The following is a 23,359-nucleotide window of genomic DNA, read 5'->3' as shown; positions in this document are numbered from 1 at the left end:
TCCTACACTATAGAGACCTTACCATCCTTGAACCCCAAAAGAACTGCCATTATTTTCCAGACAGGAAGTTCTGCCAACACCATAGTGGACAGAAGTCCAAACCACACAGAGCTCAATAAGAGCAATGTTTAACACACAAAAAATTAGGACTTGAACTTTATTTTTTAAAATAAAACCTTTGAAAGGGGGTCTGAGAAATGGAGAAGGGGGAAACCACACTTAAATCATTAACAAATTCCATATAAATCACTACGGTCCACTGCATGCTGGAATATATATATATTATATGCTAACAACTTTACAGATTCATTACCTTCCTTTAAAGTCTAAATTCAACATGGTTCTACAATGGTCAGAGCTTAGACAATTTCAGGATTCTAAAGTTACAATGGTTTATGGTCCAGGACTGCTGCACCTAAAACAGACTTGCTGTACCTACACAGGGATATCACAACAACTCTGCCCTTCCCTTCCCATGTTGCTAACTAGGAGAGTTGTCCTGGCTAGATCCCTGCTAAGTGGGAGGCGAGTTTCAGGGGGATCCTGGTATAGAAAAGTTTGAGAACCCCTGCTCTAGACCAGGGGTCAGCAACGTTCGGCATGCAGCTCGCCAGGGTAAGCAAACGATAACCAGAATGACATGGCTGTAAAGCATGGATATAGCTTCATTTTTAAAAAGTCGGTATGTTTTCGAATGTTCACTTTGTAAAATCCTTCAACAGTTCACTAGGTTACTATCAGTACTTTCACTGTGGTTGTCTTTCCCAACCTACGCAGCCTATTTGCTACAAGCTGGTCCTGTTTTCGTATCTAAGAATTAGTGCAATGATCCAATGAAATTAAATGGGGGGGTAAATTGAATTTGGGGGAACAGCCCGACTTCACTCCGTTATGGACAGCGGAACCACTTATGAAAACAGCAGCAAGCTTCAGAGAGAAAAACACAGTGAAATTATAAATATTTAATTTTTGGAAATCAAAATGTTTCACAAAGATTAATATTAACAAAAAACATGCATTTAAAAAAATAAGTGAAATCTCGCTAAGTTTGAGCTAGAAACACTAATGGAATAGTAAAAATGCCTTCAGGATTAGTCAAAGTTTCCAAACACTGGCCCTGTACCAATGATCAAAAAGATATTTTCAGGCCCTGCATTTCCCAAGCCCAAAGACTAAATATGGAAGGGGACCTTCCATCAAGTCAGATTTCTAGAGTTTAGCGATCTGAATTTTTCCGACCTATCCCCAATCTAATTGCATTCTGAATATTTCTATAATGTCATTTTTCTTACTATTATGTTAACCTCAGTTTAATACTCTCTACTTGTGGTTGAATTCTCAAGATTTTGCTATATCTAAACAGTTCCAAATCTAAACTGCCCCAATAGTCAGACTACATTAACTTAATTTTACCATCAAGCAGCAGCTAATTATTTCATAGACAAGTATTAGAGAATGTACAAAGCCATCAGTATTTGTATAGCTTTTTGTTTATGTAATTTGTTTATTACATTTTGTTAATATGCCCAGAGACCTTTAGGCATGTGATGTTGAGAAACAGTTCTGTTTCAGCCAAGGCATGCATAATGCACAGTACCTTATAAATATGTCATTGGAATTCCAATTTGCTATTATGCACAACTTTTTGCTCTAGTTATCAGTGATAAAATCTGACTAATCCTCTGGCTCATCGTCTCCCAAGCTTGCACAGGAGTGTCTCGGCGCTTAGTGTTGCTTGCAAGTACAAAAAATAGTAAGAAAGATTAAGAAGCTATTAAGACTGTTGTGGATTAACTGTCTCCTCCCATGTTCTCATCAAGGCAGACCCATCCATCCATCTCATCCAGGCAATCCCACAAAAAAATGAAGCCTTCTCTGTTGGAACATGTCCCACCTTTCTTCTGGAATATGCCCCAAAACAATACAAGTCTTGCTGAAAGCAAATTTATACCTCATCTTTATTCAAGTTACAGTGTAAAAGCCTTCAAAGCACAAGACACACTGATGCAGTGGTATATTCAAAAAAATACACTTATATTGAAACTTTCCAACTTTTAACAATGAGGTTTTTGGGGAGGATAATTTAAACTATCTCCTACCAAATCTACTGAGATGTTCAAGGGGTTACTACAGCAGAGTCAACATCTTATTACTAGCAAAATTAACATTCAATTGCAACTAATTTTAAGAGGGTTTTAAAAAAATAACCAAGAAACTGAGGAGTTGAAGAGAAGAGGAAGATTCAGCCATTCAGTATTATCTGAAGCATCCCATTGAATGTAGGGATTCCCCCTATGCTGGGGTGGCCACACTTACTGACCCTCCAAGCCACACACAACAATCTTCAGAAATTTGAGCGCCTGCCTGGGCTTGGGGCTTTAGCCCCACTCCTACTGAAGCCCCGAGCCCTGGAAGGCAGGCCCTACGGGGCTGAAACACCAAGACCCCATCACCCTGCTGCAAGGTAGAGGTCACAAGCTTCACCTCCCCCACCACTACAGAAGTCTGGTAGGTGAAGAATGGGGGGGGGGGGGGCGGAGGAGTCTGGAGGGCTCTGAGAGCCGCACTTTAACTCTAAAAGCCACATGCAGCTCGCGAGCCACAGTTTGGCCACCCCTGCTCTATGCTTTGTGCTGGTAGCAGAGTCAGACAGGAAGAGTTCTTTTTAATTTAGCATAAAGATGCCATTAAAAAAATTGAAAAACAAATCAGGAAGGCAGGAAAGTTAGCTCCTTTTTATTGCTAGGATCGACCAGTCGCCAGTTCCAAACAGTGATAGCAGCAACATGAACAGTGACACAACCAAGCCCAGGTTGCACACACAGCAATGGGGGAAGCACACACTAAACATTTTTTTTAAACTCCTTTGATTTATAAGGAAGTCATTTCTGTTGTAGTATTTTTGTGATTTTATTTTGTTACTCAGAAGCCATTTATCTAGCAATAGGCATTTGACTCCCTATATTTGCTTTTCATACAGCATTAAATCTCACAGTAAGTAACATATGGAGATTTTAGCTTTATAGAGATTACAAAATCTCATCAACGAATAATAGATCTGACCTTTGGCCTAAGGTTAATTGCTCAACTAATTGGAGAGGGAGGGAACCAACTGGACTTCTATATTTTTATACCCGTCATTTAATGCCAATAAATTTTAAATCGGATATACCTATAGAAAGGTATATTCTAAAAACAAACATCTGCATTAAAAGCTTTTCAGTATCCTAAGCACTAGTGAAAGTTTCCTTTCAGAAGTTTCTTTCCTGTATTACTTGTGACTAAAATATAAATTTCTATTATAACGCTTAACTTGAAGTAAGAAAATGCTGAAGGCCTGCCCGTGAAAAACAAATACAGGATACTGGCAAGACTGCAAGAATGAAGTTAAAAAAAAAAAAAGACTATTTAACACAGAAGAATTTTCTTCTGACTACGACATAGATTTGCTTTTTATTTCTTGCAAGACTCCAGTAATAAGGCTAACTCTGCCAGAGAATAACCAGAACTATTCAATAATTACCTGTGAACCATCTTACTGTTATAGCCTGAACAGCTGAAAATTCAGATAAACACTGGAATCTGAGAAGGCAACACAGTCACACCTACAACTATGTGCCTCCTGACAAGTTGATCATCAACTCCAATAATCTTTTGAAAAAGTGGTTGCCCTCCGTGCTAATTGTCACACAATATTAAACTGAATAGAACTCAGACATTACCCACACAAAAGTAGTCTTTCCAGTCATTTTCCAGATACACAACCATGACATAATCCTGTAATGCCCTTTTAATCTGTTAGTCTTTAAGGTGCCACCGGACTCCATATTAACAGAAATAACCCAATAGCAAAAAGACACTGAAGATCAAGTTCCCAGAGCCTCCCCATTCCCCCATGCCAATTATATGAGCGAGGATCCAACTCTGGCACCCACGCCATCTGATCACAACTGTGGCAGTATGGGAGGGGGGGCAGAAGCAGTCTGTATGGGAGGGGGGCAGAAGCAGGGCATGTAGGGTTTTAACACCTTAAGATCTACCAAGCATGTTAGGTAGCCAGTACAGATAAAAAACCAGAAGCATAATGTGCTCTCAGCAAGAGAATGCAGATCTAATCACAGCTGCTACCTGATCTTAGAACAACTAGCAATCCAGCCACACAGTTAGATTGAACATTTGCACCACTGATGGACAGTGAAGCTCCACAAAGCAGGCAATATTTTCTTTGCCCTCTGCCTGGATTAACTCCAAGAGAGAGAGAGAGAGAGAGAGAGAGTTAGATATCAGTTGAAGGCACCCCACCCCCATCCACCTCCAGAGCCCAGACATGGCTAAATCCTCTCCTCCATATTAATCTCTATGAAACTCCTGGGAAAGCTGGCAAAGCAGCACGGACTGAAGTGTCAGCAGGTGATAGCCTGCTCTAAATCACCTTTCTATCAAGCACACACAGCACCCATCTCCCAGTTCTCAGGGATCAGCTGAAACGAGCAGGTGAAAGAAGAGCAGTGGGCTAATGCTGAAGACAGGTAATGCTTCTTGGAGACGCGGCTCACACGATAATATCCCCCGCTATCGAGTTTGCCCTCAGACTGTTAAATAGGACTGCAGCATGAGTGTCCTGTTGGAATCCTGGATGCCCAAATTAGCCATGACATTTAAAAAAAAAAAAAAAAAAAACAGATTCCATCTATGAATGGCCAGAATATTGCATCCTGTCAGGAACAGACCTGTCACAGTGATACACACATCCATGTTTAATTGCTTCAAATTATATCTAGAAACGAAGCCACAACTCTGAAAAGTGCTAGCTGGTATACAAATACGATAGCCTCTCTCTCCAGCAAAACAGGCTACTCTGACCTTCGCCCTGGTACGTCACACACTGCAGTCTCCCCACTGAATACAGAATCCAGGTGAAGTCCTCTATTCTGACAATCAATGCCTTCTATGGAACTGGCCCTGGTTACCTGAGTTCCCCTCCAATGACAATTACTTCCCCACCAGAAACAATAAAAAACAGTCTGCCTGGATTACAGATTAAATTCCACGGAGATGAAAACGATCATGGACTTCACTTTCAGCACTAAATGCAACACTCACTTCTGTGATGTAGCTTTCCTACAGAAAGTTCCTCTCTGTCTCACACATGCCCACCACCCTTATTTACTCTTACTAACATAAAACCTGTTAACTAATCAAACTACAGGTTAGTAAGAAGGAAGATCATATTACAATTTTCCAACAGCACTTTGGAGGTTCTCAGATACTATTATGGGGAGGGAGCCATGTGAATACCTAGACATGAGGTGCTGAGTCTCCTGAGCAACTCATAAGATCAAGTCCTTAAAAACCAGGGGCAAGGAATGACTGCCTTCGGAATGCTATTGTCTAAATGAACCTCCCTCCTAACCATATAGGATAGCAAAGATAACCAAAGTGGACACAGCCACTCTAAGAGCCAAGCGTTTTCGGGTTTTCCATTCACTGATATGATGAAGCAATTTATTAAGGATGGAAAAAACTAGGCTTGTTGGTGTCTAAGAAGCCTAATGAGGATCACAGGAATTGGGAGGATCCTGAAGAGCCTACAGCTCAGAGGCAAGCAATACGTCTCTAACGCTCACTGAGGGGATCTCAGGAGCTTCGAAGGAAGGGTGGGAAACCTCTCCACCCAAACCCTGCAGACTGCCCTACATTTTAGAGAAAGCAAGTCCTGCTTCTGTTGACTTTAGGTGGCACGTAGCAGTGTGTGCACACATGCAATGGGGCTGCATTGGAGATAACAGGACCTTGAGCAGGGGAACAAGCAGAGAAGGGATGAGCTATGCACTGACACTCACGAAGAAAAGTCTCTCTGGTTCACTTCCTAGCCCTATCATCAGAGAGAGAAGTCAAAATTAGCTCATCCATTCCCCAAACCCCAAAGCAATGTTGGTAATTAAAAAGTTCACTAGTCAAATATTTTAACCAACTGGCTGTTCTTGTGGTGCTCAACTAGGGGAGTCCAGTAAATAAGACTACCCCTGGTTCTTTCTATAGAGTTGCAAAAATGTTAAGACTTTTTGAATTCTTCAACAGCTAATTTTAGGGGGTCAATTCAAGAGCCCTATGCTTAAGACTTCTCAAGGCGTTTGACTTGGTACCACACAACATTTTGACTAAAAAGCTAGAACTATATCAAGTTAACATGGCACACATTAAATGGATTCAAACTGGTTAACTGAAAGGTCTCAAAAACATAAGTAAAACAGGGAATCATCACTGAACGGCTGTGTTTCCAAAGGGGTCCTGCAGGGATCAGTTTGTACCTCTATGCTATTTAACATTTTTATCAATTACCTGGAAGAAAACCACAGAAAAAGCTTGCATATGACAAAAATTGAGGAAGTGGTAAATAATGTAGAGAACAGGTCACTGATTCAGAGCTATCTGGATTGCTTGGTAAACTGAGTACAAGCAAATATGCATTTTAATACAGTTTAAGCCGTACACATGTAAAAATGAAGAATGAAGGCCAGACTTCTAGGATGGGGGACTAGCTGGGGAAGCAGTGACTCTAAAAAAGACTTAGGGTTGTGACGGATAATCAACTGAACATTAGCTCTCAATAAACTAATGCAATCCTGGGATGCATAAGCTGTGGAATCTCCAGTAGGAGTAGAGAGGTTATTTTACCACTATATTTGGCACTAGTGTGATCGCTGCTTGAGTAGTGTGTCCCGTTTGGGTGCCCATAGTTCAAGAACTATGTTGATAAATTGCAGAGGGGTTCAGAGAATAGACACGAAAATGATTAAAGGATTGAAAACATGCCTTATCGTGATAGACTCCAAGAGCTCAATCTATTTAACTTAACAAAGAAAAGGTTAAGGGGCGATTTAATTACAGTCTAAGTACCTACACGAGGAACAAATATTTAATAATGGGCTCTTCAGTCTAGCAGAGAAAGGTCTAACATGATCCAATGAGTGGAAGTTGAATCTAGATAAATTCAGACGGGAAATAAGGCATACATTTTTAACAATCAGAGTAATTTATCATTGGTACAATTTACTAAGGGTCATGTTGGATTTGCCATGGACAAATCTGAATGAAGATGGGCTGTTTTTCTAAACGATAGGCTCTAGAAATTATTCTGGGAAAGTTCTCTGGCCTGTATTATGCAGAAGGTCAGACTGGGTCATCCCAATGGTCCCTTCTGGCCTTAGCATCTGTGGATAGCAGGCCCCAAATACACGTTCACCTATTTACAAACTTTATGATATGCTTTGTAGAATTTCTTCATTTCCCCCTGTCCACAAGCCCCCACCCCCAGCACTGAAGCTTTTATTTAAAATAAAAATAGCATCCACCATTTACAACAGACAAATATGTGCAGATGATAGAAGCAAAAATGGTTACAGAGCTAATTTCAGTTTCATTTTGTATTAAAATAGTTGGACACTTGAATATGTCTTAAGCAGAGGACAGGTAGGGTTCCTGTAAAATTCCCACTTTGGGTTTGTTGCCACCTCATAGTACTCAAGCACTTGAGTGTCAATGTTAAATTCTAATTACTGGTAAAGAACGTCAATATTTGTGAGAACTCAGTAAAATAACAGGTTCCCTATAATGACTCCTCAGCACATTCCTCAAATCTGAAAAACAAAAAGAGGAATGTCTTCTTCCACACTCTATGCTTGTAGTGACCTCCGTCTAACTCCAATGAATTCAGCTTCCCCTATCTTTGCCATTCAAATCCCTTCTGAAGACCCAGTTCTTCTACTAGGCCCACAAACACTCATCTGCATCAGTTAGCTGCCCTCTCAAGTCCCTTCTTATTTAAGAAGGAATGAAAGATAGGAGGGAAAATGAGTTAAAACATCCCAAGACACCACCTCCTCTAAGGCTTCAGTGTGTCTGGTCTTACCTGTGTGGAGTTTGCAAGCTTCTCAGAACAGGGACAGACTGTGCAACTTGTATGGCATCAAGTGCATCATTTGCACCTAACAATAACATGACATGTATCTTGTGAAAACATGCAGCCTGAGCCATATTGTGTGTAATTCTCCCATCCCACACCCACACGTCATCCCACATGGAATCTAGACTGTAAATACCTCCAGGCAGAGACTACAACTTTATTCTCTCAAGCACCACACACACTCATTCTCTGGCGCTGTACAAAATGTTAACAGGTAAATAAAATGATTAATACCAGATACCTACTGCTGACATTTTCAGTGACTAGGTTCTGAGTGTAAAAATCTGTTCTATTTCTGAACACCACAAAGAGCCCCAAAGCACTTTTACTTTCGGAAAAGGTACCACCCAAGAAAAGAGTTGTGTAACAATGAAAGTCGCAACTGGTCAGTAAACTCTATTTCAGTTATAAAATCCTCATGCTTATGATTCATCTCACATGTGTCACTAAGGCCTAGATACAGCGTAGGAATTTCCCTGATGAAAAATAGACCACATTTGTTACTGAGGATAGGAAGAACATTCCAGTACACACTGCCATCTTTGCCTATTTGCTTGCACCGTTGGCTTTGTTCTCAAAAGCAACAATGATTCATGAATCTACAGGGTGTCAACTGATTAAAACTTACAAATGCCTAACTGGTGTCTTGGAAGGAGATTTTGGCAGTTTAAGTGTTCTAACCCCTTTAGGAAAGTAAAAATAATTCAGACACTGAGTATAAGAAATAAAAGCATTGTTCCCATTATAAACAATTATTGCAATGTTTCCTGACCAGCTCTAGAACAGAAACATGGGAGGAAGATGGCATTTGGCATGGCAACAGTCTTCTTCCACCAGGCAGAAACTGAGTTTGACTTATCCAAGTTACAACCTGAGCAACACTATTTTGCACAGAAGTTTCTTGTTAAGCCCAGGACTGCATGCACAGTTAGGGAAGAGTCAGCTGTGCACTTGTGGTGAAAAGTTTAACGAGGGTGAGAAGAGTGGCTCTCCAGACTCTAACACTGAGGATGTGCAATAAAGGAGCTCCCCTTCTGGCAGAGCTTCTCAGGTGGTGTCTGCCAAAGACGAGACATAGAAAAGAAATTTAATTTAAAAAATTCCATTTCGTTAAAATGTTATGGATTGTACAAGTAGCATATTAAGCACTCATATCAGAAAATGCCGGAAGTTGAGGCTAGATGTGTAATCTGGAGAAGAGAGCTTTAAACCATTACAAAGAGAGATTCCCAACTCTCCCAAAGGATAAACAAACTTGTTTCCAGCCCTGGGAAGGCCTGAGGTATTGACTTTAGTTACATTTTGTATTTATAAAAAGTTTTGGCTCTTTAGAGGTGCTGCATTCTTACTAGTTTTAGATTTTCTGTCCCCCTGAACCCTAACAGAGTTGGACTCATGATAAATAAGGCAGCCTGACTATAAAGGTGGAGGGATACAATAAATCTGGATAAAATAGTAAATATAGTATTTCTAAAATATTTTAAAAGAATGTGTCTTACAGAATACATATGGGCATGTTATGGCATAAAGATTTTAAGGATACTCACTTGGAATGATGTCCATAACAGCCATTTCAAACACATGCAGATAAACACTTTATACAGCCCACACCATAATGCAGGGGTGGCCAAACTTACTGACCCTCCACACACGATAATCTTCAAAAGTTCAAGAGCTGTGGCACAGCTGCCAGGGCTTGGGGCCCCACTCCTGCGGAAGCCCCAAGCCCTGCCAGGCATGCCCTGTGGGGCTGAAACCCCCAAACCTCCCATCCCTGCTGGGCAGAAGCCCCTACCCCACCACCCTGCTGCAAGGCAGAGGTCACAAGCTCCCCCTCACACCACGCCAAAGTCCAGTAGGTGGAGAATGGGGGGAGGTGGAGGGCTCCGAGATCCGCACTAACTCTAAAAGAGCCACATGCGGCTCACGAGCCACAGTTTGGCCACCCCTGCCATACTGTTATTCACTCTATATGTGATAAAAATGCTCTGCTAGACCTCATACTTTCCATCTGTTTACGATCTTATGTACAGACTAAACCACATACTGAGGATACGAGGGCAGTCTATATGGGACTCGAACTACTCCAAAGACAAACGTGAAAATTACATCATTATTTTAACACTTTTTTTAAATCTGAATGTTTCTTGTGCAGAAAGGATTCCACCATTTTAGAACTACAGTGTGAGGAGTACAGCAAGAGCATATTTTAACCAACCCACATGCCCAATAATTCTGCTTCTTTAATGTTATCTTGGACTAGTAATCCCACTTGCATGTGGTTTTCTGTCTCTCTCTCATCTTTAACATCTGCCTCAACATAAAGTAAATACTAATATCCTCCCTCAGAATTGGAAACAATTTTTTTGTATTTGTCAACTATATGAAAGGAGCCTACACATTCACCTTGCCCACAACTGCCACGTTAAAAAGCAGGAAGTCATTCATTCAACAAGGATTCTAAAACTGAGTGAGCCATCAGTGTATTAACAGCTTATTTTTGTTGACATTGGTATTTAGGATAACATATCACAAGTCTAGAGACCTGATCTATCTCCCTATTAATATTGATATGAAAATCTTAATCCAAATTGAAGACAGAGAAAATGTGTTAACAGTAAGCCTAGGTTATCGATACAATTCAGAAAAATCAGGAGCTCTATGACATCCTATAAGACCAGTCATACTGCATCAGGCCATGATCCATCTTGCCCAGTATCCTATCTCTGACAGTGGCCCATACCAGAGTTTCAAGCAGAATGTACAGAACTGGGCAGTTACCGAGTGACCCACCCCTACTTTCCACTCCCAGCATCTGATAAAGATTTAAATTTGTCCTGAGTACAAGGTTGCATCCCTGACCATTCTGGCTACTAGCCATTGATGGACCTTTCCTCCAAAAACGTATCTAGTTCTTCTAATCCAGTTAATACTTTTGGCCCTCACAACATCTCATGGCAAGGCAACACGTTCCATAAGTTAGTTGTGCACTGTGTGAAAAAGTACTTACTCTTGTTTGTATTAAACCTGATGCCTGTTCATTTCATTGGGTGTCCCCTGGCTTTTATATTGTGGGAAAGGGTAAATAACATCGCTAACAACTTTTCCACATGATTTACAACTTCACAGACCTCTATCATACCCCCCTTAGTCTGCTCTTTTCTAAACTGAACAGCCCTAATCTTTTTAGTCTCTCCTTGTATGGAAGCTGTTCCATCCCATTGATCATCTTTGTTGCCCTTCTCTGAACCTTTTCCAGGTCCACTATGAGATGGGCAACCCGAACTGGACGTAGTATTCAAGGTGTGGGCGCACAATGGATTTATATAGTGGCATTATGGTATTTTCTGTCCCATTTTCTATCCCTTTTCTAATAGTTCCTAACATACTGTCAACCTTTTAGACTGCAGCTGTGCATAGAGCAGAAGTTTTCAGAGAACTACCCATGGTGATTCCAAGATCTCTTCCTTGGGTGGCAACAGCTAATTATAGAACCCATCATTGTATATGTGGAGTTGGAATTATTTTTTCCAATATGTATTACTTTGAACTTAATGTTAATGTCAATGTCATCCACAGTTTTGTTGCCTACTCACCCAGTTTCGTGAGATCACTAACTCCTTGCAGACTACTTTGGACTTGACTATTTTAAATAATTGTGTCATCGGCAGACTTTGCCACTTCACTGTTCCCCTCCTTTTCCGGATCATTAATGGATACATTGAATGCCATAGGTCCCAGTACCCATTGTTCACCTCTCTCCACTGTGAAAAGTGACCATTTATTCCTACTCTTTGTTTCCTATCTTTCAGCCAGTTACTGATCCATGAGAGGACTCTTCCCTCTTATCCCACGGCTGCTTAGTTTCCTTAAGAGCCTTTGGTGAGGGCCCTTTCCTGTCCAATATTTATATAAATCCAGTATATTTCAACGAAAAGCAGTACATGTTTAAATGTTAGTGTAATAAAGTTAAAATATTTTAAATAGAAAAAAATAGTGTTAAATGTATCACAAAATCAGGCCCCCATTTAGTTTAAATGATGCTGCCTTTATTGTAGCATTTCTTCCAGAAGACAATTTAATTCTAGAAGCATGTACTGAAATTGGCTTTTCACTATGGGAGTCAGCTTTACAATTGTATCCTTCTCAGGAGGTCAGAGTGAAGCGAGACTCAAGCTCTAAAAAAGCAATTCTGTTTAGCAGCACTACCTTATTCATCTTTTTAATCTTACACCTACATGTTCATTACAGACTCGGTGAAATACTAATGCCAAAACCACCATCAAAAGCCATTTCAATCTCTCTGCTGCTCTGAGAAAACCTTGACCCCTCTGCTTCTCTAATGAAGATGTTAGGGAAGTGAGAATTATACCAACTGTCAGCTCTTACACTAGAATTTTCTGCTACAGAAACATTCAAATCACTGAATTCTGGAGCATTAGGCTCAGTGTAATGCAGCATCTTCTTTCTGCAACAAAAACAGAATGCAGCTAACTTGTTAAAAACAAACAGCTTCAAACAGCTTAGCAACAAAAAAATCTCTCTACCACACATTACCATGACATGACGGTCTTGCAAGATTACATAAATTCGTATGTATGAAGCTAGATTCCTATACTCTCCTTTTAGTTCCCTCCCCTCTTTCCACTCGTAGAGACAGGGTTTGGTTTTTTATTATTGTGAGACGGCTACAACAAGTCTTGTATTTTTTTTCCCCAAGGTAGTAAGATTCATGGTCATTCTGATAGCTCATTGAAGAAAGTTCAATTATTGGCTGCTGGCTACCAAGAAACCGGTCCCACACTCCCCCTAATCTCCCTCTGTTGATAGCGCCACTGTTTCCATAGGACAGATGCGCCATGGTAGAATGTTACTTCAAAGTGAGAAGCAATCAGAGGAGTTGGATCACTGGGGTTCAAGACTCTGAATTTAATTCAGTGGGGAGCCTACGTAGTGTCAGTTTTAGTCACCCATGCTGTTTAGCAGGGATACTGCTGTAAACTGTACAAGCCAGATTTGTTTGTTTGTTTGAGTGCCTACATGTTTATTCCCAGGAACAGTACCTTATGCAAACTGATGGTCAAAATCATGGACTGCAGAAGCCAAGCATTTACGGGATGGGGTGCAATGTTCTTGCAATATGTGGAAGGTAGCACAGCAGCTGTTCCTACTTGATTATCCATTACTAATGAGTCCAAGACCACCTCTAGGCTGTGTATCACTGACAACAGAGGGAGCAATGTCCTCCACTGAGGGTGAATAAATGATATTGCTAGTTCATCAAGCTTCAGCCAGCTGTTCATCAGTCACTGATCTCATTCAGACCTTGGACTAATTTGGAGATGGTTTACATGTGCATAAAGGTGTGCTGCTGATATTCATGTGCTAAATTGCAATGATCATGTAGTCCTGACTTCATCACCAGTATTAAGCCCACTAGTCTACCTCTGCAGTGACTGTTTTAAAACCGGAGATCTCAGCATCACCCAATTTATTTTTTTGGTAATCTGTCAGGTTTTTCATTCCCCCTTCCCCAATCTCCCCAAATTTCAATGACCCAGGAGAGGGAGGCAGGCTAGCAGTCCTTGACCGATGAACAATTTAAAAATGTGCTGTCATGATTCTGCAGAGCTAGAAACAGCAGCTATATCTCACTGGAAAACATCCTTTGACTGGGAACTCCTTTGGGCAGCAACCACTCCTTCGTGTATATCTGGACAGCACAGTGCACATTGTGGGTACTACCACAAACAATCTCCACTTGCCAATGTGATAAGCAATTCATTACTTTTAGCCCTAGAAGTTAGAGCTATCGGAGTTTAAAATATTTTTTTCCTATATATAATGTTCCAATTTTGTCATTTTTGTCATTTCCTCAGTAATATTCTCTCTCCATCTGAGTCATCTATGGTTGGACTCAATTAAAGCAGTGTGGCTTTATATAGTCAAAGAATACAAAAAAACAGACCGAACAAAGTTGTACTTTCATTATCTCAAATTTAATGGAAATTTCCATATTTTGGGTAGAGAAGGAAACTTCTTTGACTGGTTTTTAAAGGGAAGTGGTTATACTAAAGCAGTTCAGAAGTTTGGAATGACAGTAGCTGTCTTGGGGGAGAGAGATTTGTGGCCAGACTACAGGTAAGGTAGATAAAGGTGCATGATAGATGCAATTTACCATGAAGCTTTACGATCTGTCACACATATCGTACAATAACATATATTGAACATATATTGTATACACATACATAAGCTTAGATAGTCACTAACATTTTCTTGTAGGTTGAAGTTATTGAAATGAATGAGGAAAAAAATTAAGTCCGGTTTTAAAAAAATCAAGTTCAAAATGCAAATATTCAAATTGAATACTGCTTAGTCCAAAATTTAAAGGAATACAACTAATTATCTTTCATATCAAATTATTAAGTACGTCTGGTTTGTTAATACACGTGGTGTTTTACAATTGATTTTGATGTGATGCAATGCCACAAAAAACTCAGGTGAATGCCAGTTAGAGAAATATTTACTGTGCATATAGCAAGAGGTCTCCTACTCGATCACATTTTAATTACTGTAATGAACTGTGGCAGGAGAGAGCTGCTGATGCTTGTCCTGTGTTCTGTTTCACTGTGAACGATTTTTATTATTATTAATACTCACCAAGGGAAAGTGAAATGGCTTGTTTAGTATGAATATCTTGGAATATTAATATGGACAGTCTAAGTACAACATGATTTCTTTTCAAACTTAGAATGGAAGAAAAACTCCACAAACTTGTGAAACAGACCATCTGATTCAGTGGATGCCCATTTCTACACTGAATTAGTCTTTTTTTAAATAAAAGCAATTACTATCATGACAACTAGATTACAACATAATTTAAATTCAGCATAAGCCAACTGTTAATCAAGCACCTAAACTCCCAAGAACCAACACACTCTCTAGGTTATTTATTACATTCCTTCGCCATAGTATTTGAGGACCTGTAGACAGGCAATTTCAATCCTGGACTGATACCTCACAACCTGCACAGTTAAAAATTGCAGCTTTGCACCACAGAAAAGTGGAGAATCCCAGCTTTCAGTTAGGATTCTATTCTTTGAAACTGCCAAGACTAGAGAAAGATCAGTTATACGGTTTGCATTATTTTGCTTTTCACGGTACAGCAGCACACACCCATAATCAATTCTCCCATAATCAATCTCAAATTACCCTATTTAAGTTAATTTTTCTGCATTCCACTCTAAGTAATCCTACTAAGTGTATATGTATGGAAAAAAATTCTATGAATTCCTACATCTAAGGATGTTATGAAAATATGAGTCCGAAACACAGTTTGCAGTAATTTTCCAAAGCCTTCATTTATTAGCATTATGCAAACCTAGGAAGCATAGAAGTCTACTCTCCATTGGCTCCAATTACCCAGCAGAAGGAACATTAGACAAGTTAAAATTTTAACTCAAAGTCTCTTATTTAAGAGCTTTTTGGGAATCAGAGGTAAAAAAAGGCTCATGACATACTGTGCAAGGATATTAAAAGTACCTTACTGACTCAGCAACCAGGCACACTAACAAGCTATGAACTTTGCTGAAATTAGACAAAAACTGATGCCAGACAGTTCACTAGAATAAAATTAACAGTCCTGCTTTCATCAAGGGTCAGGAAAACATTGCTACATTTGAACAGGTTTTCTTAAAAATGGAAGTTTTATTTTTATTTTTTTTAAATATCCATGGACATTTGCTAGCATAAAATTTAATTCAGAGTGTGTCTCTCAGCTATTCCATCACAAAAGTTTAAAATGTTCATATTCAGTATGAAAATATCAGAAAGGTGAAGTAGAAAAACACCATCATGATCATACCAGTAAGTGGCTTTGGTTTTTTGTTTTTTTGCGCACAGAAATAACACAAAACAAAATAAAGTGCTTCAGAAAAAAGCAAGTAATTCAAATATTTACCGATTCCATAGCTGAAAGCTGTTGCTAGCGGAGCATGTATTAAATCCAATAGAGGTGTGTCCCAAAGCAGCTGTGTATTCTGAAAGAGAAGACTAAAATTAGTTCATGTAAATATTAAAACACATAGTTAACTTTTAACTTCACTTAAAAGCATACCAGGCATTCAAAGGAAATGTACTAAATAAATACACCTGATAAAAACAAGACATTATCTTTGTGTCTACTCCTATGACTTTCTGGTCTAACAGACCTTTATCAGGATTGGAACAAGAAATGGTTTCATGGCAGGCTTAACAGTACATCAGCAACTAATTTTTAAAAGATAGCTGAAAGCAGTTTTCAGGTACTACACACACATTCAAGTCTCTCAACAAATTGTTTTTGGTTTTACAATCACACTTTCCTATTTTTTAAAACATTCTCTTTCCTGTTGCTGTGAGACCCTGAAGTAAATACCAAGGAAACTGACTCCACAAGGGGAAACCTTAAACTGCATGCATGCTGTCAAATTCCATAACCTGGAAAATACAATCTCTCTGACCTCTTTCAGTTATAGTAATCTTAGGTGCTACCTGCGATAGTAGGGAAATTCAGACAGAACTGTGATTGTTTTTAAAGTTGGTGTCCTTTTAATTTGCCATTCTCAGAGTAGCAAGCTGCTGATCAGAAAGACCTGGCCTTTTATTCATTATTCTTGCTGCACTCACTTCTTTTTAAGGATGTTTTTCAAGTGAAATTCTGAAATTGAAGCTTTCGGGTGCTGGGCAGCGATTGCCAACAGTTTCCTTGACATCCAAGTACAAGGCGGAACTACAATGATGGATCGGATGACAAAGTTAGTGAGAAAAATGTTAGCCCATAGTTTCCACCATGGGCTAACATAAAAAAATCAAAGAAGTGTTCAGTTACTCCTTCTTCACAATTCTTTCCTAACTGGAGGAAACACATACATAATAAATTATCTAAATAGAGCAGATTACTGGATATTATGTTAGCATATTCTTATTCATGACTGCAGAGAAGCCTGCCACTTCTATGGGAAAGAAAAAAGTTTAAATTAGCGCTATAAGGGAAAATGATATATAGCTATCAAATGTATAACTACATAAACTAATCCCCCACAAACGATAATCCTAGCTCAGAGATGTTTCTATTATAGACTACCAGAAACATTTGGTTCAATGCAAAGACATGTTAAAAAGAACTAAGCACAAGCCATTGTGCAGGCTTCCCCAAAGCAACTGACTTCATACCCTTGACATGTACATTTGACCTTCTGGAACAGTTCTCGGGTCACTCAGAAGACTAGCTGTCCTGAAATCACCTTTAAAAGCTTCTTCAGATCAAGGCAGGATGCTTTGAAGCCTTGGTATCATTACACATCTTGAATACACAGTTTTCAGAAAAAATAATTGAGATGTAGAAGAGAATCTGAACCAAACAAACACATTCTAATGATCTAGATAACAGGGGAAGAACAGTGGCATCAAGAACAGATTGTTCTATATGAGGAGAATCTCAAGATGTTTTCAATAGTCAGAGAGGAAGGAACTACGCAACTCTTATTACAAGGGTTCCCCTTCTACTAACCAGCCAAAGCAGTCACCTTAGAACAGTGCTTTTCAACCTGTGGTCCTTGGAGCCCTGTGGGTCTGCAGACTATGTCTAAGATTTCCAAAGCAGTCCTCACCTCCATTCCAAATTTTTTTTTAGCAGTTAACAAATGAAAAAAGGTTGAAAACAACTGCCTTAGAAGATATTTACTGGAATCCGCTGAAGAAAACCTTCCACGGGACTGCACACAGTAACCAAAATGCATCATTTCTAAGGATCATCTCCCACTGCTTCCTCTATTGAGGCTATTCTGAAATGCACCAACAGCAAGGAAGAGTATGCCATTCCATGCTACAATTTAAGTGACTCAATCAAATATGACCTTTTAAAGAAAAGGCATTTCTTATTTGTCAGAAACATTTAGACTTTCATTATTCTAAGCCTGTCTAGGGAGGACCAGACACATACATATGAGGACTCAAGATGATTGTTTGGGCACACTTTAGTGACTCCTAAAACATGTATTTGCAGCTACAAAGACTTATGAATACCGTTCTGCTGAAACCCTAGGGGCTCTAGATACACAGCAAAACAAAATAAATATTATGGCCATGGAATCATTTATCAACTTTCTCCAAAACTTGATGTTTGTTTTGGTCAAGGTCCCTTAAACTCAGCACATGCTTAGAGAAAGGTGACTTAAGGACATTTTCCTATAAAAGTCATTTTGTTAATGCAAGAACAAATCTTTGGTCCCTTTTTAAAAGTGATTATATCTCATTCACAGGGCTAAGAGTTACGTTAGGACTGCCACTAGTCTCTTCTATGGTCTCCAACTCTAGAATATCTCTTCTAGTCTAAAACATGACACAGAGGAGAATTATGCCTGAGTGATTCACTTTAAGTTACTGTGAGCCTGCAAACAGGTTTTTTAAATAATTTTTTGCAGACTATCGTCTCTTTACATAAATTGCTTTTACTGACTGATCCTGCATGGAATCCTCTTCATCTCCCAAATCTGGATTCTCTCAAATATACTTATTCTGGGGACACAGTGACCATGACCTCTATTCTTTCTAAGTAGTAATACAGAACTACAGAAATCAGAAAGCTCCCCATCATTGCAACTTCTCTCCTCGAACAGGAAAAGCTTCTGCCCTTTATCTAGAATCCAAAGCTGGAGATGGGATGACAAAAGGACTTTAAAGAGTCCAGGCACAACTATAACTCCAACTCTTAAGTCTTATTGGGAGAAATGGAGAAAAAACAAAGCACTAACTTCCTAACCTAGGCAACACAAGAGAACCAATTAAACAAGCAGACCTAGCATGTGATAATGGAACATTTAATATAAACTAGCGACTTAAGCGGGGGGTTCCAAGAAGTCCAAAGGAGTACATGATCTTTGCATTGCACTGCAGCAGATCACCAACCGTACTGTGGGTGACCAAAGGCCACCAAGGAAAGGTTAAAAAAAAATAAAAATCAAGATATCTCCCCACATCAGCATCTAGGACAAACAGCACTATTCAGACAGTGTCTATGACCCAATTCAGACTGTTCTAAGAGCATATGCATGCAATTCCATTGAGTTCAGTGGAGTTACATCTTGAGTTACTCTGACTCTGAATTTGGCCCTATTTTTGTAGACTCACTTACACCCCTCTGAAAGCACAGACTCTGCTGTCACTCAGCCTACACTGAAAGAACGACAGCCAATAACCACCATCTCTAACATGGAAACATTTGTGACTTGTCCTTTTTGATTCCAGCAAGTTGTTCCTTCCAGTCTTACATACTCTAGGATTCCCACTTCTCATCTTTATCCTTCGCCTCTTCAAACAACCGTCCTTCTCCCAATCACCCTTGCTCCCCCATATCCCTCTCTGCACAACAGATGATACTGCTTTTCCCATGCTAACCCCTTTACTGGAAACAGTCTGTGCTTCAGCAACTCCTTTACCAATCGTTCCATGATGTGATAGTCTGGGGGACTTGTCTATGTACAATTTATGAATGCCAGTTGGATTTTATTAACTCTGTATGTTTATGCTTTATGGCTGTATTTTGCTGTAGTCTTGCATCATACTACTTGTGATAAGGAAAGGGAGGGGCACCTGGCTGTGTGCCTCGGAATGAGATGGATAAGGACCGCCAACAACTGAATGAACCTTGCCCTGGCAGAACAATGGGGTGGTTGCAGTGTGGGTAAAACCAGTTTATGTCTGGACTCCAGCGGGGTGGTGACCAAGGCCAGATCTACACTACAGACCTGTGACTACATAACTTCATTGCTCAGGGGTGTGAAAAATCCACACCGAGTGACGTAGTTATACCGATCTAAATCCCTGTGTAGACAGTGCTATGTCGGCAGGACGCCTTTTCCCGTCGACACAGCTACTGCCTCTCAGGGAAGGTGGATTAACTGCGCCAACGGGAGAAGCTCTCCCAGCGACATAGGAGCGTCTTCACTTAAGTGCTGCAGCTGTGACAATGCAGCATATTAAGTGTAGCCCTGTCCCAAGTAACAGACCACCTGACAGGGAACTTTGATCATCTGAGAGGGGGCCTGAGGCTGATCAGGATAGTCACATGGCAAAGGGGACTGGAAATCTATAAAAGGACCGAGTCTGCTCAGAGCAACTCTCTCACCAACCAGAACAGAAAGAAGTCTGTGCCGGAAGAGTAAAACCTGGAGAACCAGGAACTCACTGACCAAATCCCAAAGAATGCTCAGGAGCGGTGATGAAACTGGAAAGGAATTGCCTGCAGGTATTTCTTGTTTTGCATAGATCTGTATACTGTGTGCTATCTAAAAGTAAAAAAAGAGTGAGTGGTTAAGAAATCCCTCTGCAAAATATTTTCTTCAACTATCACTTATCCACAGGGGTTAAACTATGAACCAGAGTACGCATGAAGGTGGGGCTCTAAGAAAGGTGTTCCTAAGCTACTGGGGAGTTTGGGGACAGGGGGTTCTAGCAATGGTCTGGGGGCCTACAGCAGCTGCACCATAGGGTTCCACATCCAAGAAGGGATGCCAGACAGTCTATGCCCAGGGAGTGGGACCCCAGAGGCCAAAGAGAGAGTTCCTGGAGCCTACTCTGGCACTAGGGAGCTTAAAGCACACAGACCCACCATGTGGGTCCAAACACAGCAGCCCAGTGAACGTTCAGCAGGGGGATCTCAACCAGGGCCGTGACACATCTACAGATGGGTTTTTCAATGATTGTAAACAGATAATTCCTGAACACATTACTCTTGAGAAACTGAATGCAGGGACAGAAGCTGGTTTACTCTGGTGGAATTAGAGATGGTGCCCCCTAAGGTACTTCTGTACTGCAAACCTTCATATCCATTTATTCAAAACCTAATTAAAGTAAACCAGATAAGGTTACAATGTGTTACAATGCACAAAAGACAATACGGTTAGTTAAATAATGCTTATCCTGTGCTAGTTTTACAATTTAATTAGGTGGGAAAGCTAATTATGTCTAGCATTATAAATTATTTTTTGTGCCACTTACCCATTTCACCTGCTTGCAGACTAGTTTATCAGGTATACTAGTTCTGCTAATCTTGTTAATGCCAATCCTGACCTGTAATATTAGCACACTCTCCCGCCAACTGCTAATCAGGGACAAGATATTACATTAATAGCTTTGTTTTCCTTCAATGCACTTTTCATAAGAATGCTGAAAAAACAGCTCTTTTTCTTGGAAAGAAATACAGGCAACATACAGATTATTCAAAACCAGAGGCAATCACTTACTTGTTTTCTATCTAACCAAAGATTGGTAAGTGAAGGTTTCAAATACTGAAGAAACTTGGAGATGCTCATTTACCTTCCTCATTCCATTTTTTAAAAATTTCCATCAATTTCAGAGCATAAAATTTCTATATAGTTTCCACCCAACCAACTACCTTTCAAGCACTTAGGAACAAACCAATGTGAAGAAACCAAGACATTTCTCCTCTATTAACACCTGGTTAATGTCTAACTATGTTTATATACCACAGTTCCAAAACTGTGGTCGCCTGGACCATTTGCTGGTGTCCCAGAGCACTGTTTGGTTGCATGGTTAACTCACATGCCATCTGCTTTTAGGTCTCTAAGCTCTTTACTGCAAATCAGGTGCAAACTAGGATGAACCAGCCTAGCTGCCTCTCCTAGGGGTCACCTACCAGTAGGAGTGGCGCTGACAGTCACCAGCTGGAAAGAAACATCCAAAGGGGAAAATAACAAGGAAACATGCAGGGAGAAAGAGGACCTGGCAACAGGGGAGGTATGTGCAGGGTGCAGAGAAAAAACACCGTGGAGCAAGTGAACATTTTCAGGGAAGCAGGAGGAAGCAATAAACAGATGGAGAGCACGGAGAGCAAAAGGAGACTGATTAACGCCTTTCAAAAAAGGCAAAACGTAATTAAAGACATACAACTACATTCAAAAAATACTTTCTTACTGTTCCTCTTCCATGTAAGCAATTCTTGTACTGTCAGAGGGATGCTGTGCAATTGTGAATGGGTAGTGTGGCAGTACGGAAGATTATGAATGTCTTGCATTTATATGGCACCTTTTCCCCTTAACTAAGGTATGGTTAAATGTTCCCATTACAAGATTTACAATTGTTCTATGCTGAAGTTATCCACTTCCAAGAAGTGACCAAATAAAGACAGCCTGTAGCACAAAAATCAAAGCTGAACTTCAGCCATCCCATCATGGTGCTTCTTACTCTAGTGCCAGGTAATCACTGCAGTAAATTCTCAAACAAATTGCTGCTAGAAGTCAAAACAAATCCTGTCCAATGAAACAAGGAAATGCAATTTTTGTAACAGATTTTGTCTGACTTTATTTCCCAGAAGATTTAATGCTAAAGTAACATGCTTAAGTTACCTATAAACCTATAATTGATAACATTTATAGAATTACTGTGCATGACTTGTATAGTATTAACATAGGAGTTAAAATTGTTAGGAAAAAAATCCAGCTAATGATATTCTGAAGTAATTCAATAGGTTTCTATTTACCAGGGATAAGCAAAGAATTACTTCAGTGCAGGAGTGGCCAACGTAACAGCCCACCAGCCAGATTTGGCCTACTAGTTACATTTACCAAGTCCATGTGGCATTCAGACTGTGCAGAATCCAAATTTTCATTTTTTAAAAGTTCCTGCACCTCATGGCTGTGAACCATTCAAATGAGATGCTTAGATGAATGGTGCAATCAACATGCACCTTGTTGAGTACATTTTAGAGGCTACTGTTATAGAACTCTACATAACATTTAATCTGTTGGAAGCTTTAAAATTGTTTTCCCTACCAACCTTTTCCTCACTCACTTTTTTTTTTTTTTTTTTTTTTTACTGCAAATCTAGTTCTACAGGAGCTAAGAAGACTAAATTCCCTTCTTTCTGTAAGCATGCATTGCTGATTGTCAAGCAGTACAGGTACTGACCTGTACTTTGAAAGATTGCTACTATAAAGCAGCAGGGAGATCATTATGCTACATGACATGAAAATGGTGGAATTTTAGAATTTCTTTACAATGAAATGGTGTTATAAATACAAGATAATTAAGTATTCAAGGAGGTGGGTTTTGGTTTGAAACAGGTAGAGAGCCATTTGAGAGTTATGATCCTTAATATCATATACACATTAAGTAAGTAGTGAAATTAGGTAAGTACTTAAATGATTAAAAAATGAATGGTCTGGCCTCTTCAAGTCCTCCTAGCAATCCCTACTCTACAGCAGAAGTACAACATGAACTAGTACAACATGCATTGTGGCCAGCCTTTACCCCGTGAGGCGTTCCGATTCTCCCTGCTGCATTCACTGCACAAATGTGTGCTAACCAAATGTACAGTGCACTGCCTGGCCTTTTC

At 39.9% G+C, this 23,359-nt stretch overlaps 2 protein-coding genes across 5 annotated transcripts in view; one reads left to right on the top strand and one right to left on the bottom strand.

The window, feature by feature from the left end:
• SPG7 (SPG7 matrix AAA peptidase subunit, paraplegin) overlaps positions 1 to 23,359 on the top strand; it is a 231,957-nt gene that overhangs the window by 109,712 nt on the left and 98,886 nt on the right. The window lies entirely within an intron of this gene.
• Positions 1 to 23,359, bottom strand: part of ANKRD11 (ankyrin repeat domain containing 11) — a 218,501-nt gene that overhangs the window by 169,997 nt on the left and 25,145 nt on the right. For 3 of the 4 annotated variants that reach the window (XM_054049315.1, XM_054049317.1, XM_054049318.1), the window contains exon 2: positions 15,927 to 16,005. The gene's annotated coding sequence lies outside the window, so the exon portion shown is untranslated. Of the gene's footprint in view, positions 1 to 15,926; positions 16,006 to 16,633; positions 16,691 to 23,359 lie in introns of those variants that run through there. The other variant, XM_054049316.1, reaches the window with a different exon arrangement.

Source organism: Malaclemys terrapin, chromosome 14 (assembly GCF_027887155.1).
Source record: "Malaclemys terrapin pileata isolate rMalTer1 chromosome 14, rMalTer1.hap1, whole genome shotgun sequence".
Lineage (NCBI taxonomy): Eukaryota > Metazoa > Chordata > Testudines > Emydidae > Malaclemys > Malaclemys terrapin.
Note: the sequence above shows the minus strand (reverse complement) of the source record. Positions and strands in the feature narration are given on the sequence as shown.